We start from the raw sequence: 17493 nt of genomic DNA, 5'->3' as shown, positions 1-17493 counted from the left end.
GTATTTATTTAGGTACATCTCAACATCTTATTATTGTGTTTATTATCTTACTGGGAGTGATTTGAGATGCATCTGCCAAACATGCGTCGACTGTAACGTTAACATAACAGGACGACAACAACAAAGTAAACCCTTTAACGGTTAACGGGTTGACTTTGTTGTCCACGACGGAGGCTCTTTTTGAAATGTACTAACTAGAAAAGTATATTAAGTTTGATTGTCCTGCTGTTGAAGTGAGGAAGAAGCAGTAAGTATTTTTATTTTGTTTGTCTATCTTTCAAATATTTCTCCAAAGAAAAATGATGTATTGTGTGATTTATTTTATTTTTTTCAGACCTGTCAAACTCTTAAAAAGGCCCTATTGTGCTTTTAGGGGTTCTCCCTTCTCCTGGAGTGTGTTATGTAGGTTTTAGTGCATGTTAATGGTCTGAAAAGGCAAAGTTTCTCTCCCACACACTCTGCCTGAAACGCCTCCTTTGGACTCCTTTCTTTACTTCTGTAACATAGTGACATCCCTTTGTAACACTCATGCTCCTATTGGCTAGCGCTCCAACACATTGTCCGTGATAGGCTAAGGGGCGGGACATCTCTAAGCTGGTTGACTAATCACAACAGCGGGCCAGCTAACCAATCAGAGCAGACTGGGCTCTGGTTTCAGACAGAGGGTGAAAAGAGGTGCTGCAGCACAGACAGTATGAGACACATAAAGAGATCTTTGAACATTAAAGCATGAAGACATGTAGAGACACTACATACTGATATACACCTGAACATCAGCAGGAGAGGACTCTTTAAAGTAGAGACACTACATACTGATATACACCTGAACATCAGCAGGAGAGGACTCTTTAAAGTAGAGACACTACATACTGATATACACCTGAACATCAGCAGGAGAGGACTCTTTAAAGTAGAGACACTAAATACTGATATACACCTGAACATCAGCAGGAGAGGACTCTTTAAAGTAGAGACACTAAATACTGATATACACCTGAACATCAACAGGAGAGGACTCTTTAAAGTAGAGACACTAAATACTGATATACACCTGAACATCAGCAGGAGAGGACTCTTTAAAGTAGAGACACTACATACTGATATACACCTGGACATCAGCAGGAGAGGACTCTTTAAAGTAGAGACACTAAATACTGATATACACCTGAACATCAACAGGAGAGGACTCTTTAAAGTAGAGACACTAAATACTGATATACACCTGAACATCAGCAGGAGAGGACTCTTTAAAGTAGAGACACTACATACTGATATACACCTGGACATCAGCAGGAGAGGACTCTTTAAAGTAGAGACACTACATACTGATATACACCTGAACATCAGCAGGAGAGGACTCTTTAAAGTACAGACATGACATACTGATATACACCTGAACATCAGCAGGAGAGGACTCTTTAAAGTAGAGACACTACATACTGATATACACCTGAACATCAGCAGGAGAGGACTCTTTAAAGTAGAGACACTACATACTGATATACACCTGAACATCAGCAGGAGAGGACTCTTTAAAGTAGAGACACTACATACTGATATACACCTGAACATCAGCAGGAGAGGACTCTTTAAAGTAGAGACACTTACATACTGATATACACCTGAACATCAGCAGGAGAGGACTCTTTAAAGTAGAGACACTACATACTGATATACACCTGAACATCAGCAGGAGAGGACTCTTTAAAGTAGAGACACTACATACTGATATACACCTGAACATCAGCAGGAGAGGACTCTTTAAAGTAGAGACACTACATACTGATATACACCTGAACATCAGCAGAGAGGACTCTTTAAAGTAGAGACACTACATACTGATATACACCTGAACATCAGCAGGAGAGGACTCCTTTAAAGTAGAGACACTATATACTGATATACACCTGAACATCAGCAGGAGAGGACTCTTTAAAGTAGAGACACTACATACTGATATACACCTGAACATCAGCAGGAGATGGACTCTTTAAAGTAGAGACATACATACTGATATACACCTGAACATCAGCAGGAGAGGACTCTTTAAAGTAGAGACACTACATACTGATATACACCTGAACATCAGCAGGAGAGGACTCTTTAAAGTAGAGACACTACATACTGATATACACCTGAACATCAGCAGGAGAGGACTCTTTAAAGTAGAGACACTACATATGATATACACCTGAACATCAGCAGGAGAGGACTCTTTAAAGTAGAGACACTACATACTGATATACACCTGAACATCAGCAGGAGAGGACTCTTTAAAGTAGAGACACTACATACTGATATACACCTGAACATCAGCAGGAGAGAACTCTTTAAAGTAGAGACACTACATACTGATATACACCTGAACATCAGCAGGAGAGAACTCTTTAAAGTAGAGACACTACATACTGATATACACCTGAACATCACCGGGAGAGGACTCTTTAAAGTAGAGACACTACATACTGATATACACCTGAACATCAGCAGGAGAGGACTCTTTAAAGTAGAGACACTACATACTGATATACACCTGAACATCAGCAGGAGAGAAACCTTTAAAGTAGAGACACTACATACTGATATACACCTGAACATCACCGGGAGTGGACTCTTTAAGTAGAGACACTACATACTGATATACAAACCTGAACAATCAGCAGGAGAGGACTCTTTAAAGTAGAGACACTACATACTGATATACACCTGAACATCAGCAGGAGAGAACTCTTTAAAGTAGAGACACTACATACTGATATACACCTGAATTGAGAATGATAGTGTCCCTTTAAATCAACATTTATCAAGAAATGAAACCTCAACGCACAACAAAAAGATGAACAACAGGCAGAATCAGATCCGCTCTGGTACAGATGTGGTTTTTGGGGACGATCCAAAGACAAAGAGACGATGAACTTCTCCCCCCCCCCCCCCCCCCCCCCCCCCCTCTCCATCACCACCATAGCTGTTTCCCCCAGGGTACAATTTTCACCTTAAGTCTGAGGTGACTGCGATGAAACACCTCGCCTCTGCCACAAATAGAATCGCCGCAGCTTCGTGCTAATTTTTAATTTCCCCACTGTGATTAAAGATCGTTTTTGTACCTCTGCAGTAATGTAAGCTAATGGAAATTGTATTGTAATAACTCTGAGACGTTCGCACATATTTACAGACGCTGAGGGCTCGGGAGCAGATGTGGCGCCAACACTTAATTTTAATCCTTTGTTAATGAGTGTTGAGGGTTTATGCTTCTGTTATGGAGCAATTAGCAAAGAATAAGAGATAAACTGGAGAGCATGAAATGTTCACTAACATGACTAATAAAACACTGAGGGACCAGACGCAGGGAAAACATAAGCACACTCATCAGGTGCTTTTAGTACAGACATAATTAACATTAAAATGATGTACAAATGCTAGAAAGCAACCACAAGAGGTGCTTAATGACTGAAAATAGGCACAAAAACCAAGACATTACAACATAAAATAACTCTAAAGAGGAAACCAGCATCAATACATGTACAATAACAAAAAATACACGCACATTTTTAACCACAAATGACTTAACATAGATGCATAATGACCTCAAAGAGACACAAACCTAGTTAAAAAATAATTTACAAAGGCAGAGAATTCACATAAAAGGAGTAAAAACATAAAATAAAACATAATTCGTCTAAAAACAGATAACTGAAAAATAAATGCAGATAAAAAGGAATACATGTCTGGGAAAATAGGACAATGTTCCCCTAAATATACTGTATGTGAAATATAACATATCTGCAGAGGGTAAAGTGTATAAAGACATTAAAAAGTATATATAGTATAAGTAGTTCAATCGATTTTACTTTCTTAATTAAAAGCTCTGTGTTGCTCGTAAGTGTGATGCGTGTAATTCAGCGTTCAGCCACACGGGGGCGCTGCGCTGTTTGTTATGAAGGAGCTTCTTCATTTCACCTGATGGAGGAGAGGAAACACACCTTCGGGTACAAATCAATGAGCCATCTGCAAGACAATAAAAGTACTAACAGATATACATTTCCCAATTCAGTCCAACACATATCAGGAAAAAATGCCTGAAAATTTAGTGCAAAAATGTCCAAAAAATATATAAAATATCCAACAAATATAAGAACAATAACATTTTAAGGATGTTTTGAAAGGTAAAGTTGATGAACGGTGAATACGAAATGTAATTGATAAATGTAAAAAAAAACACTCAATCTTTACATATTATATGACAGACAGACAGACGGACAAGAATTACAAAAGTATTACAAATGAAGAATAAAGTAAAGATAAGCATTATTAATGTAGAAACAAATACATCAAGTCAAATTCCTCGTACGTGTCAACCTGGAGATAAACCTGTTAATGAAATTATCAAATATACATAATATATTTGAATACTTTCTAATATACAAACCCTAGTGTAATATATATATTAATATAAATTCAGTACAGTGGCTTGAGATTAAAAGTAATATATAGGGTAGAGTTAGTAGGCTGCAATATCTACATGTACAGTAGCCTATGTGTAAATTGTTCATGATTACTCTCTCCCCCCTTTATACAGCCAGTCCCCCCCCCCTCACTCCCCTTCTATAAAACTACTCTCCCCCCCCCCACCGTGTCTGAGTTTTGACATTTTTGGCATAGTTGAGCTGCAGGTGAAAACACGTCGCTGTGAAATGCAGTTTAGCTAATGGTGCACCTCCTGCAGCAATTTGTCCTCCACAACAACACATAAATTACCGTTTAGGAGAGGACTGCCCCCCCCCCCCCAAACGCTGAGTGACAGGTTGGGGTCCTGAGGGGAAACCAGGGAGTCCCCGCTTACATCAAAACGTTGATTTACAAGAATTTCCAGTAAATTACAGACTTTGCGTTTCACTAACAAATCTGTCGAGCACGACAGTAAAACGTGTTCACTTTATGATAACTGACCCACACCACCTGCTTTAATTAAATACTTTCATTTATTAAAAGAAGTGCACATACAACAACAAATATACCATATTGCTGTGGGGGAAACTTCTGAAGCAATAGGAGTCAGGACTCAGAGAGACACGAGGAGAGATGGAGCTTTGATGGCAAACACTGACGGTTTATTTGGAGCTTCGGCCGGAGAATTCACGAGACAGGTCACGGGTGAGATGTCACAATCAATTCTGAAGACCCGTCCTGTGGCTCCAGGTTTTAACTCGTTCAGAGTAATAATCAACATTCTTCAATCGACTAAACAGCTGAGGGACACTGAATCACATTTGTTGTTGCTTATGGCTCGGGGTCATCTACACCCTGAGAAGGATGTGTTCCAGGTGTCCCACAACACTAACTATTGGCGCATTTCCACTGCAACGGGGTAGCCCCGTTTAAGCGTCCCTAAGCGTCCTCGCTCAGGCCTCTGGCTGCCTCGCTGGCCGTCCGAGGTCGTGGCGCATTTCCATTACAGTTTAGGACCTGGGGTAGCAACGCAGTGTAGGCGGGGCGATCGGCTTTGTTTTTGTTCACATTTCGAGTTGTTCCGTCGAGCTCCCGCTGGATTTGATCATCCCCAATGAGATGAAGGAACGTCGTCACCTCCTCGGTCGACCACGGTGTGCTTTTCTTTGACGTTGCCATTTTTGTAGCTCATGCGTTTACAAAATGTTGTGTATAAAAATGCTGCAAGCTTGCTTCTAAATATATATGCGACGCTAGGGATGAACTCGCACGCGATCTTGTGACGATTCTCTCTGACCAATCAGCAGTCGAGAGTGTTGACGTCACTAGTTCAGCCCTGGCCCTGGTCTGATAGAACCACGATTTTATGGGGCCGGAAAAAGAGGGACAAAGTACCCGCTAGCCGGTACTAGGCTATATGGAAAGGCCACCAAAAACTGGCCTGGCCGCTTGAGGACGGTTAAGGACGCTTAAACGGGGCTACCCGCTGCAGCGGGTAGCCCCGTTTAAGCGACCGAGAGTTGGCCGGTCACAAACTGGCAACAACAACGCCTTGCTAAGGCAGCCCCTCCTTAAGGGAGATAACGGCTGGTCAGCTGCGTCAGAGGGCGAAGGAGGACATGCAGGGGAAATGATTACACATATAATATATATTTTTAAATCTGAGAAGTTATTACTCTTTCCATTTTACTCTCGAAATTTGAAATGTATTTTCAAAACATCTTTAATTTCTGAAATGCCCCAAAAAATGGCACTTTATTTTGTTCTCAAAATTGCGACTTCATTCTCGAAGTTCATGAAAAAAACATCCTTGTTTAATATATATCTGTATTACACCTGGCACCATGCAAAGTCCAAGTGATTCTTTCCTACCTTCCTTGGTTCCTTCTTCGGTTTCCTCCTTGGTTCATTCTTCCTTTCTTCCTTTCGTAGTTTGCTGCTTCTTTCCTTCCTTCCTACTCTAGTTGGTTTGTTTCTTCCTCCTTTATTTCCTTTCTTGTTTCCTACCTTCCTATTCTTTCTTCCTTGCTTGGTCCCTTCTTTCTTTCCTTCCTATATGTCTCTCTTGGTTCTTCCTTTCCTTTTTGTCTCCTCTCCTTTTTATCCTGTTTCTTACCGTCTGTCCTTCCTTTGTTTGTTCTTACCTTCCTTCCTTCCTTCCATATTTCATTCCTTGCTTCCTTTTTGAGGTTTGTTCTTACTTTCCTGTCATCCTTCCTTCCTACTTTAGTTGGTTTGTTCCTTCTTTATTTCCTTTCTTGTTTCCTACCTTCCTATAGTTTCTTTGTTCATTCCTACCTTCCTTGCTTGGTCCCTTCTTTCTTTCCTTCCTATGTATCTCTTGGTTCTTCCTTTCCTTTTCGTCTCCTCTCCTTCATTTGTTCCTGCTTCTTACTGTTTTTCCTTCCTTCCTTTCATCAATCCTTCCTTTGTTGGTTTGTTCTTACTTTCCTTCCTAGTTGTTTTCAACCTTTTTATTTCCCTAAATGGTTAAGAAGTGCTTGCGCTACGAAAACGTTGACTCTCTCCTCAACATTTATTTTTAAATGCAAAGAAATATATACTTTTTTTCCATAATTTTTCTGGCCCGAATGATCTTCCGTAGAATATTCCATCCCTCAGAATGAGCTATTTTACTTTAGCTAGTTAGTTTTGGTGGTAATATGTTTTAATCCACATGTGTCAAACTCAAGGCCCGGGGGCCAAATCAGGCCCGTGGTGGATTTAATTTCGGCCCGCAGGATAATGTTGAATTACTATTAGATCTGGCCCGCCGGTATATTGCACCTTCACTCCATCAGAGCAGCACACTGAGTTTAATGGATGTTTCCTTTTGCACTTTCTCTCACGACAACAGGACATGTTTGGTTTTCTCTTTGAGGGAAATTGTTTCTTTGAAGCTGCTGTCGGCCTGTGGTGCCTACTTTTTTTGTAGGCAATAATTGAAGCTGTGTTAGTTCCAGGTTTAATATGTGCAAGAAGTTCATTTCAATACGTTCTGCAATAAACATTGAACCAGTCCGGCCCTCGACTAGTACCCATTTTTAAATTTTGGCCCACTGTGTATTTGAGTTTGACACCCCTTGATTTAATCCTTCATTAAATGTTGAAACTGACGAGTATTTCTACACTAGTATTGTTTTACTTCTACTTGACTACTTCTTCCTCCTCTGAAATCGACTTACAGTACGTGCTGCTTGTTTAAAAACTCTCCTTGTTACTTCACTCGCCTCACTGACAGCAAATTACCTCCAAAATACTTCAGAGGGTTCAGATCTGTCGACACTTCGCTCATTTCCTCTCTGAGCAGAATCACAAACGCTGAGTGAGTGTCGGAGAATCGTCTTCAGATCTGAGGAAGCTCTCGTTCTGACAGACGTCCTGTAATGTCTTCACGAGAGTTTCCTGAATGTCGTCCGACTGCGTTTCTGTCGTCAAAAACTATCTGGGTAATTACACAGGCAGTCAAAGGGAAGCATGCAAATACTACTTTTAAAACCTTCCTGTTTCTCATTCCTTATAGAAATAATATTACGTGGAACAAGGAGAGTTTGAGCTTTCCTACCAAGGATACAGAGCATCAACCCTCCTTTCCTTACAACCTTAATGAGTTTTTTCTGTTTTTAAATTATTTATTTGTTCTACCCTTCCTTGGTACTTTCTTTCTTCCTACCTACCTTGTTCAGTCCTTCCTTCCCTAGTTCCTTCTTTGTTGTGTTCTTCCATTCATTCCTTTATGCTTGTCTTATTTCCTTCCTTCCTTGGTTCCTTCTTTTTTCCTTCCTACCATCTTAGGTTCTTTGTTCCTTCCTTCCTTGGTATTTTCTTCCCATCCTTTCCACCTTGGCTCGTTCTTCCTTCCTTCCATCTTTCCTTCCTTCCTGCCTTGGTCCCTTCGTAACTTCCTGCCTTTCTTATTTATATTCTTCCTTCCTTCCTTTTTGAAGTCCATCCTTCCTTCCTTTTGAGGGTTTTTTCCTTTCTTCCTAGTTTCTTTGGTTGTTCTTTCCTCACAGGGTTGGTCTTCCCTTTCTTCCTTCCTTCTCTTCTTCCTTTCATATGTCCTCCCTTCCTCCCTTTTTGAGGGTTGTTCTTTCTTTTCCTACCTGCTTTCCTTCCTTCCTTGGTTCTTCTCTGTTTGCTTCCTTGATTTCTTTCCTGGTTCTTAATTTCTTCTTTCTATCCTTCCTTCATCCCTTCCCTTTTAGTAGTGCTCTTTCTTTCCTCCCATCCATCCTTCCTACCTTAGTGGTTTTGTTTCTTCCTTCTTCCTTGGTTTCTTGCTTCCTACCTTGCTAGTTTTCTTCTTAAGTCTGGTTGTTCTTTCCTTCCCGCCTTCCTTGGTTCTTCCCTTCCTTCCTTTTTATCTTCATTCTTCATTTCCCTCCTTCCTACTGTCTGCCTATCCTTCCTTCCTTCCTTCCTTCCTTCCTACCTTAGTGGGATGTTTCTTTCTTCCTTCTTTCTTGCTTCCTTACTTCCTAGTTTCTTTCTTCCTTCCTAACTCCTATGTTTTTATCTTTCCTTCCTTCTTTGGTCCCTTTTTCTTTCTTATTTCTTCCTTTCCTTCCTTCCTTTCTTTCTTGTTTCTTCCTATCTGCTTCCTTTCCTTCTGTCTTCCCTTCTTTCTTTAATTTCTTCCTTCCTTCTTTCTGTCCATCCTTGGCTGGTTTGTTATTTTCTTTCTTTCCTTCCATCTTCCTTTCCTTGCCCCTTCTTCCTTTTTATAAATGCTTAGAAGTAATGAACATTATTAGGTAACCACTTTACTTTAAAACTCTGAATCTATTCCCAGTGTTTAAAATATGTTTCCTCACTAAAGTGTCCCACTGTTGAATGTCTCTGTGTGTAAACTCCTCACAACCTACTCTCTGTCAAATAAGAAAATATGACTGCATTGTAGAATAACACCTCATAATGTATATTATATCCGCGCGGCCGGACACTCAGCGGGTGTTTACGGGGTCTCTGATGCACGATGTGTCTCGGCAGGACCCTGAACGCCACACGGATCAACGTGAAAATGACCTCCTCGTCGTTGCGCTAAAAACGAAAATTTCAATATGTAGCTGAGGTTTTTACAGACAAGCCCACAGATGTCCATGAGTCAAAGTAAAGATTATAACAGGCTTTTGTTCCATTTTGTTGCGATTAAATCCACATTTTTTAACATTATATATCCAAAAATGCATGTCAGTTTGAACATTTTCATTTTTGAATTTAGTTGCATTTTTTTGTTTATTTGTATTCAAACTTACACTTAAATTAATAATGTACTTAAATCAAAGAGAAACATGTATCTAAAAGAAGATTACTTAAATAGAAGATCATTTATTATTTTTTAAACGTATACATTAAAGTGATAAATGCATTAATAATGATCTTATATTGTAATTATATAATGAATCTTCTGCTTAAAAAGTACTTGTTCAATGAGTACTTTAAGCAGATTTGATTCACATACTTTTGAACTTCAAATCAAGTATATTTTGAAGCTGGCAAGTATTTCTACACCTCTGTATTCCTACATTTAATTAAGTCAAATATATTTGTCTTCTGCTGCAATTTCTTTACACGACTTGCCTATTATCTTATAGCAATGCCCTTTATCATGAACACAGGGAAAGCACTTTCAACAGACTGAAATGTGGACGGTGAAGTTGAAGATGCTGATGGATGGTGCCGTCAACAAAACTTGTTTTTCCTTTTGTTTTTCCTCTATTCTTTCCCGTGTACCCGGACGTTGCTGCCGGTTAAACACGTATACGGACAAAAAAAAGCAAAAACATGGCAGACAGGTAAACAAACAGCAGCGAGCAGGGAGGCGTTTAGCAGCTAATTGTCTTCACTGGGGAGCTGTTATGGCCTCAGTTAAAGCCTGTAAGGTCCCCAGGCCTTTCAGGAGGGGTGGAAACTTACGCTGCTACAGGAAGAGCCCATGGGCATACCCAACACACACACACACACCTTTACCTGCACACACACACATTTGGGCAATCATGTGAGAGCAGAGCAACACACTGATGTATAAATGAGAAGAAATGCATGAATGTCCCTCAGCAACACACACACCTGGAGACAAAGGGAGTGTCTATCACCAACACACACACACACACCTCCTCATGATACCTGTCAACACTTTAGGTGAGGAATAAACATCCTCGGAGCAGGTAAGATCAGTGGATCAAAGAGAAAGCTGACAGGTCAGATCTCAGATCAGCTTCCAGACCAGAGCAAACGATGGACGAGGTCAGATTAGATCAGATGCTAAACCAACAGCCAGTTTAAGGGCTCAGCGCACTTCTTACAAAGGGTTTTAAGGATTATCTATCAGGAAGTATTCAGATCTATTACCGCAATGTAAAAACTTCTCCAGCAGAGGGCAACAATCTGAAGTCTGATTGTATAGAAGTCTATGAAAAAATTACCCTAATTCTCACTTGATTTATTACCTCTGTAAACATTTTCCTGATCAGTTTATGACCTCAATCTCTTAGTGTCAAGTCCTCGATACAGAATAAAGTCCATTTAATAAATGCCGTCTCCTTAGATGGTGAAAGCCCAAATAAATGTGTATTATGGATTAAATTAAGTAGAAATTACCTTAAAAAAATCCACTTTTTTCTTTGTTAAAATTGTGGTAAAGTGACAAATGTCTCTACAATGATCCAGAACCCACCTGAATGATGCTTCGGTAACAAAGGAATTTCCCATATAAAGTATCTATCTATCTGAGTACTTCTACTTTTACTCAAGTACAAGATCTGAGTACTTCCACTTTTACTCAAGTACAAGATCTGAGTACTTCTACTTTTACTCAAGTACTAGATCTGAGTACTTCCACTTTTACTCAAGTACAAGATCTGAGTACTTCTACTTTTACTCAAGTACTAGATCTGAGTACTTCTACTTTTACTCAAGTACAAGATCTGAGTACTTCTACTTGTACTCAAGTCCAAGATTTGAATACTTCTACTTTTACTCAAGTGCAAGATCTGAGTACTTCTAATTTTACTCAAGTACTAGGTCTGAGTACTTCTACTTTTACTCAAGTACTAGGTCTGAGTACTTCTACTTTTACTCAAGTACTAGATCTGAGTACTTCTACTTTTACTCAAGTACTAGGTCTAAGTACTTCTACTTTTACTCAAGTACTAGGTCTGAGTACTTCTACTTTTACTCAAGTACTAGATCTGAGTACTTCTACTTTTACTCAAGTACTAGGTCTGAGTACTTCTACTTTTACTCAAGTACTAGGTCTGAGTACTTCTACTTTTACTCAAGTACTAGGTCTGAGTACTTCTACTTTTACTCAAGTACTAGATCTGAGTACTTCTAATTTTACTCAAGTACTAGGTCTGAGTACTTCTACTTTTACTCAAGTACTAGGTCTGAGTACTTCTACTTTTACTCAAGTACTAGGTCTGAGTACTTCTACTTTTACTCAAGTACTAGGTCTGAGTACTTCTACTTTTACTCAAGTACTAGATCTGAGTACTTCTACTTTTACTCAAGTACTAGGTCTGAGTACTTCTACTTTTACTCAAGTAGATCTGAGTAGGCTACTTCTACTTGTACTCAAGTCCAAGATTTGAATACTTCTACTTGTCCTCAAGTGCAAGATCTGAGTACTTCTACTTTTACTCAAGTGCAAGATTTGAGTACTTCTTCTTTTACTGAAGTACAATATCTAAGTACTTCTACTTGTCCTCAAGTACAAGATCTGAGTACTTCTACTTTTACTCAAGTACTAGTTCTGAGTACTTCTACTTTTAGTATACGGGATTTTGATAGCGCTTGTGATGTTTGTTTAGTTCAAACCTCAACATTATCACTAATACAATAACTCAATTATCAATTATTTGAATTGTCGCCAAGTACTTTAAAAATGTAAAATAACGCTTTGACGTATAAATTGGTCCCTAATTGAAAGAACACTGGAACTACACAATACAAATCGTGAATCCAAACCAAACAATGGACAAGGTTAGATGATATGAAGGTTGATGCTTCTGCTTATTAAAACCAATCAAAACACCAGTATACCCAGAACATCTTAGAAACATCAAAAAGGCTGCACTATATTTTGCATCACCGCGTCTCGATTTTCCTTTTTTTTTAGAAGTGATTAAACACTTCAAATGTCAAGGTATTTCCGTTCAGATGGAAAAATGTACATTTGGCGTTGACTCAAATGCACTTCAAGCCCAAACAAATGTAAAAAATGTTGAAGTTTTTACATCTGATTGTAATCAAACCCACAATTTACTTAAATATTGTCCAAATTTGATACAAGGTGCATTGAAAACGTGATTACAAATCCTTCCCTGCAAGATATTTAAAGTTTACAAGACACCATTAATTAAAACACACTTTTGTAGAATGTATTGGATCACATTGGATATTTTTTTACAATACACTAAAGCTGTGTGTTTATTCCTGTAGACTGTGTTTTATATATAACAAGCCACAAGTAGGCAGCAAAGTGTTAAAATGATTAAACACTTGGATAATCCCAGCTGTGCAACGGAGCAACAAGCTGAAGTGATTCATGAGAATTAGCAGGAAGAAGCAGTAATAGTCAAACTTAATTAGATTGACTAACTTTGTGCAGTTGTTTTGACTTCCTCTCGTCTTTTCTTTCTTGATTTTGAACCTGATCACCTTCGCTCTCTGAAACTCATCCTCGTTAAATCTCCTCGTTTCAGGGCTCCATAAATAAAAGGCGTTCCCTCCTGTCGGCTTCACTTCCTGCCTGCAGCTCCAACACTAAACCTGAGGGGGGGGGTTTACGGCTACTTAGGTGGTAATATATCGTCCTGGATGCCACAGGTGTCTCCCTAAAGTGGTCTGGATCAGATAAGATCCGACCCTCCTCCCCTTTCCCACCTCCCACACTTCAGCCTCCTCCCTGCCCCACTCCCCCCAAATACACTCTGAAACGCCCGTTGGTAAGAATCAGAACCAGAATCAAGTTTATTGCCAGGTAGGTTTACACACACAAGGAATTTGCTTTTGTATATGGTGGGGCAAATGTAAACAACATAAGAGAATAAAGTCAACACTATAAGGATGATACAAAGAAAGTATTTGTAACCAACTATTTAGCACAAATGTAAACATACAAAATTACCTAAAGAGCTAAACAATGTAGGACAATAAGTAAAAAACAATATATGACAAACTATAGTGCATTATATTTTAAAGTGGAGGGTTGTAAATAAATGTACAAAATATATTCTGTATAAAGCTGAGTGTTAGGGAATAATTTGCTTAGGCATTCAACCTTCGACACAGTTCATCATGTTCTCCTCTCACTGTCTCCTTTCCAATGGCATAGGTCTACGGCCTTGGGTATTGCTGCTATCTCTCTGAAGGAGGAGCAGCTTGGGCGCATTGTTGTTGCCAGTCTGTGACCGAGCACAAGCCGCCATGAGGTAGTTTCCTGTTCAGGGACGAAGGCTCCCTGACACACATTCTTTCCTATGGACGAGAGCTCTAGTTAGATTCAGGGTCCATTGCTTTAGTCTCACTGATGAAGAATGTTGATTATTACACTCCGAACTAGTTAAAACCTCGAGCTACAGAAGAGTTCTTCAGAATTGGTTTGGCAACCGCTGTGTCAACTCGTGACTTACATGTCGTGTGAATTCTCCGGCTGAAGATCCAAATAAACCGTCAGTGTTTGCCATCAAAGCTCCAGCTCTCCTCGTGTCTCTCTTGCCCCTTTCACGCCAACGTGTTTTCAGCTCTGGCTCGGAGCCGGAGCCTGAAAAGTACCGGTTTTTCCTGTTCACACCGCAGAGGCGCCGCCTCTTAGCTCCGGAATCCGGTTCACTTCCAGCTCCAAAAAATTGTCGGTCTAGAGGCAAGAGCTTCGGAGCCAAGAGGCGGCGTCGCTTACGTCTCTCTTACGTCGAGGCGGGGGATTCGTCGTTGAAGTAGATGCTGAAGACCACAAAGAAGTCTTGCATTTCGCATGTGATGTTTGTAAAGTTCCAAGTAAAGTCGTCCCTTGTAAAGTCGTCCCTTGTAAAGTCGTCCGATGCGAGAGGATAACCAAAGCGAACAGCGCTTCAATACAATCGGCCATTGTTGTTGTTGTCGATGTGAGGGATTTCCGCGCGGTTTGGATTTTATGAAGCAGGCACGTAAACGGTGACGTCATGACGCAGCAGCGGCAGCTCTGGGCGGTGTGAACAGAGCGGGAGCAGAAAAGGGAAACCGGAGCTGAACCAGAAAAGCTCCCGCTCGGAGCTAGAAAGGGAAAAGTGCTGGTGTGAAAGCCGCATCAGAGTCCTGACTCTCCATTGCTACAGAAGTTTCCCCCACACTGAGCATGAACATGACTCACAGTACACAATGTGAACTTGATGTGCATTAAAGTAAAACAGCAGCGACCCTCTACTTCATGTGTATAAGGTTGAGTTGCATATTAAACTCGGCCTACAAATACATAGAGGGCATAAAATACAATGCTATTCAAATGATCATAGAGCTAGCTTACTCATACACAGTCATTAGGCATAGCTAGCTTTGCATGACGATTCATGGGTAGTAGTTGGACAAGCATGCATGTTGTGTAAACGTATGTTCTTTGAGTATAATACTAAGCTATACAAAAGCTGTAGCGACTCAGTGATTAAGGGTAGCTCGCTCACTTGATTTGCACGAGGATTCAGAATCAGAAATAATTGACAGTAACAGTTGGGGATAGTGTGTGTGTGTGTGTGTGTGTATATAGGTTGGCAAACTCGAAAATATTTTCACACAGCTACCAATTAAACAAATTCCTATCAGGGACATTTTCATGTATCACAAACAAGTTTAAGGCGGACCAACATTACACTGTGTTTGGTGGCATGTAACAAATCCTCCTTGTATTCTTCAAAGTGTGGCGCAGACCCCTTTCAGGAAGGAAATGTGAAAATAATGATATATTTAGGCAGACAGACGAGGCCTGGTAGTAAACTTACAGACAGATGGACAGACGGTACACCTCGAGCTACAGCACGGTGGGATGTTTGCACTCTTTTGAAAGATGGAAATTAGGTAAGGTGTGCGAGGAGGGAAACTGGGTTGTAGGTCTTCATACCTGTTGAGGATAATAACAGGTATTTTAGCTGCTAGATGAGTCGATGATTGTAGCAGAAGGCATTTTCTTTCTCAGACGGAGGGGAGGGAGGCTCTGGCATTTGGAAGTGTAAACTAGTCGTGACAAGTGGCCATAAATTACAGTTTGAAACACCCATTAAAACTCATCTAACACAAATAGTCACTGATGCCATCTATCAACATACCTGAGTGACAGTGACGGTGTGTTTGGCTGCCGTGATGAATGTGGCAGCTTGTGGACGTGACACAATGGAAGTCGGAGAAAACATTCAGTGATTCAGTCTATAGATATTAATGTTGTAAATGAAGCAACGATTACAAAACCACTCAACACACCCACATCGTAAATCTGCCCAGATGGAAGGAAGATTAAATATAGTAGGAACAATAGAGGCAGCATGTAGATATAATCAATTGTTGCAGAAGGAACCTCAGATTTAGCTAAAAACAAAGGGTAACCAACCACAAAGAAACAAGCTTGAAACAGCAGCAATCCTGCAAGGACATTGACTATAAGTAACCCAAACCATGTAAGGGCTACATACAGATTTATTTTTTTACTTTAATAGTGAAAGGGCAGTCAAACATGTTGGATTTACAGTCTGCAACAGAAGATGTCTCTCACTTCACAATGGGTTGCCACTGTCAAGAAAGCCCATTAAATAAGTTGTCACAAACAGTGTGTATTGACTCCTGTGTTTCAACAACTTTTAAATAAAATAGTTGTATGTATAGGATCTTTGTTATCCGATTACAAAGCTACAGTTCGATTACTGTGTAGCCTACTAGCTAGCTGTGAAGCTAATGGTCACATTTACCTGTAACCAGCTACAATAACACACAAAGTTGCTATTTAACTGCCAATTAAATAAGATGACACAATCTGTATGTATTGACACGTTCATTTGCTTTTGAAATGTAGGCTATTTTTTTTCTGAAAAGTTGCAAGAGATGCTGGCAAGTTAACGGTAACATTAGCGTGCAGCAAGACTGAATAACCCACCAACTTTGCTTTTAACAGTCATGAAATGTGTTTATTCATGATACATCTACACTATGTATTAAGTCTTGATTCACAATTAAGCTCATATTAAATAATTGTATGGATCATTAACTCTCACACATCTGGCGTGTGACACAAGCTTTCACTCTCAATCTCACGCTCTCACGCTGCCCAAACTATTTTCACCTCAAAAACAAGATGAACCGGCGATCGTTTTTGGTTGGTTATTTACAATGTTGAGTTGACAGCTGCTCGAGCTGTCGATCCGCTCCCTCCCCGCCGAGCGGTGGGAGCCGGTTGGTCAATCCCCGACCCGTATTGCGCATGCGCAGATCTAAGATCCAGTAGAAATGATAAAAAGTAAAAGTCTGCTGCTTATTGTTCTACTAGGCCAACATAGAGTCAAAGAGTATGAAAGTGAGAGTGTGTTAATTAATATATTTGGCAGTTTGGAGTAAGTCTGTAGATTTGTTTGTGTGTGTGTGTTTCATGTATAGGCCTCTAATGATAATTTATTTTGTTGGATACATTTTCCCGGAAATGATTGCAATCAACGATAATATTGTCGGCACCGTTGTATGACCATTTTAGACCACTGACATAATGATAATATATAATAATAATTCAAGTGCATCCTTTCAAACTGCTAGTCACATCCTCATGTAAATGTAAATGTATGGAGTGTGGTGACACGTTATTGGACATAATTCACCTTGCTTATTGTGTTGCCACACGGACCCTTTAGTGGGGAACACCTGTAGCTTTAGCTGCCATTCCTGCTAGCTCATCAGGCAGAGCAGTGCATGTGTTAACCTCTCTGAAAGGAATGGATAATAAAGATTGGAACTCCATTCTTAATACACCGCCTCCGACTCTCTTTTCACGGCACTACACTGGTGACCCTGGCTTTTCCGAGAAAGTTTCCGGAA

The sequence above is a fragment of the Gymnodraco acuticeps genome, unplaced genomic scaffold (genome assembly GCF_902827175.1).
Source record: "Gymnodraco acuticeps unplaced genomic scaffold, fGymAcu1.1, whole genome shotgun sequence".
Classification (NCBI taxonomy): domain Eukaryota; kingdom Metazoa; phylum Chordata; class Actinopteri; order Perciformes; family Bathydraconidae; genus Gymnodraco; species Gymnodraco acuticeps.
Note: the sequence above shows the minus strand (reverse complement) of the source record.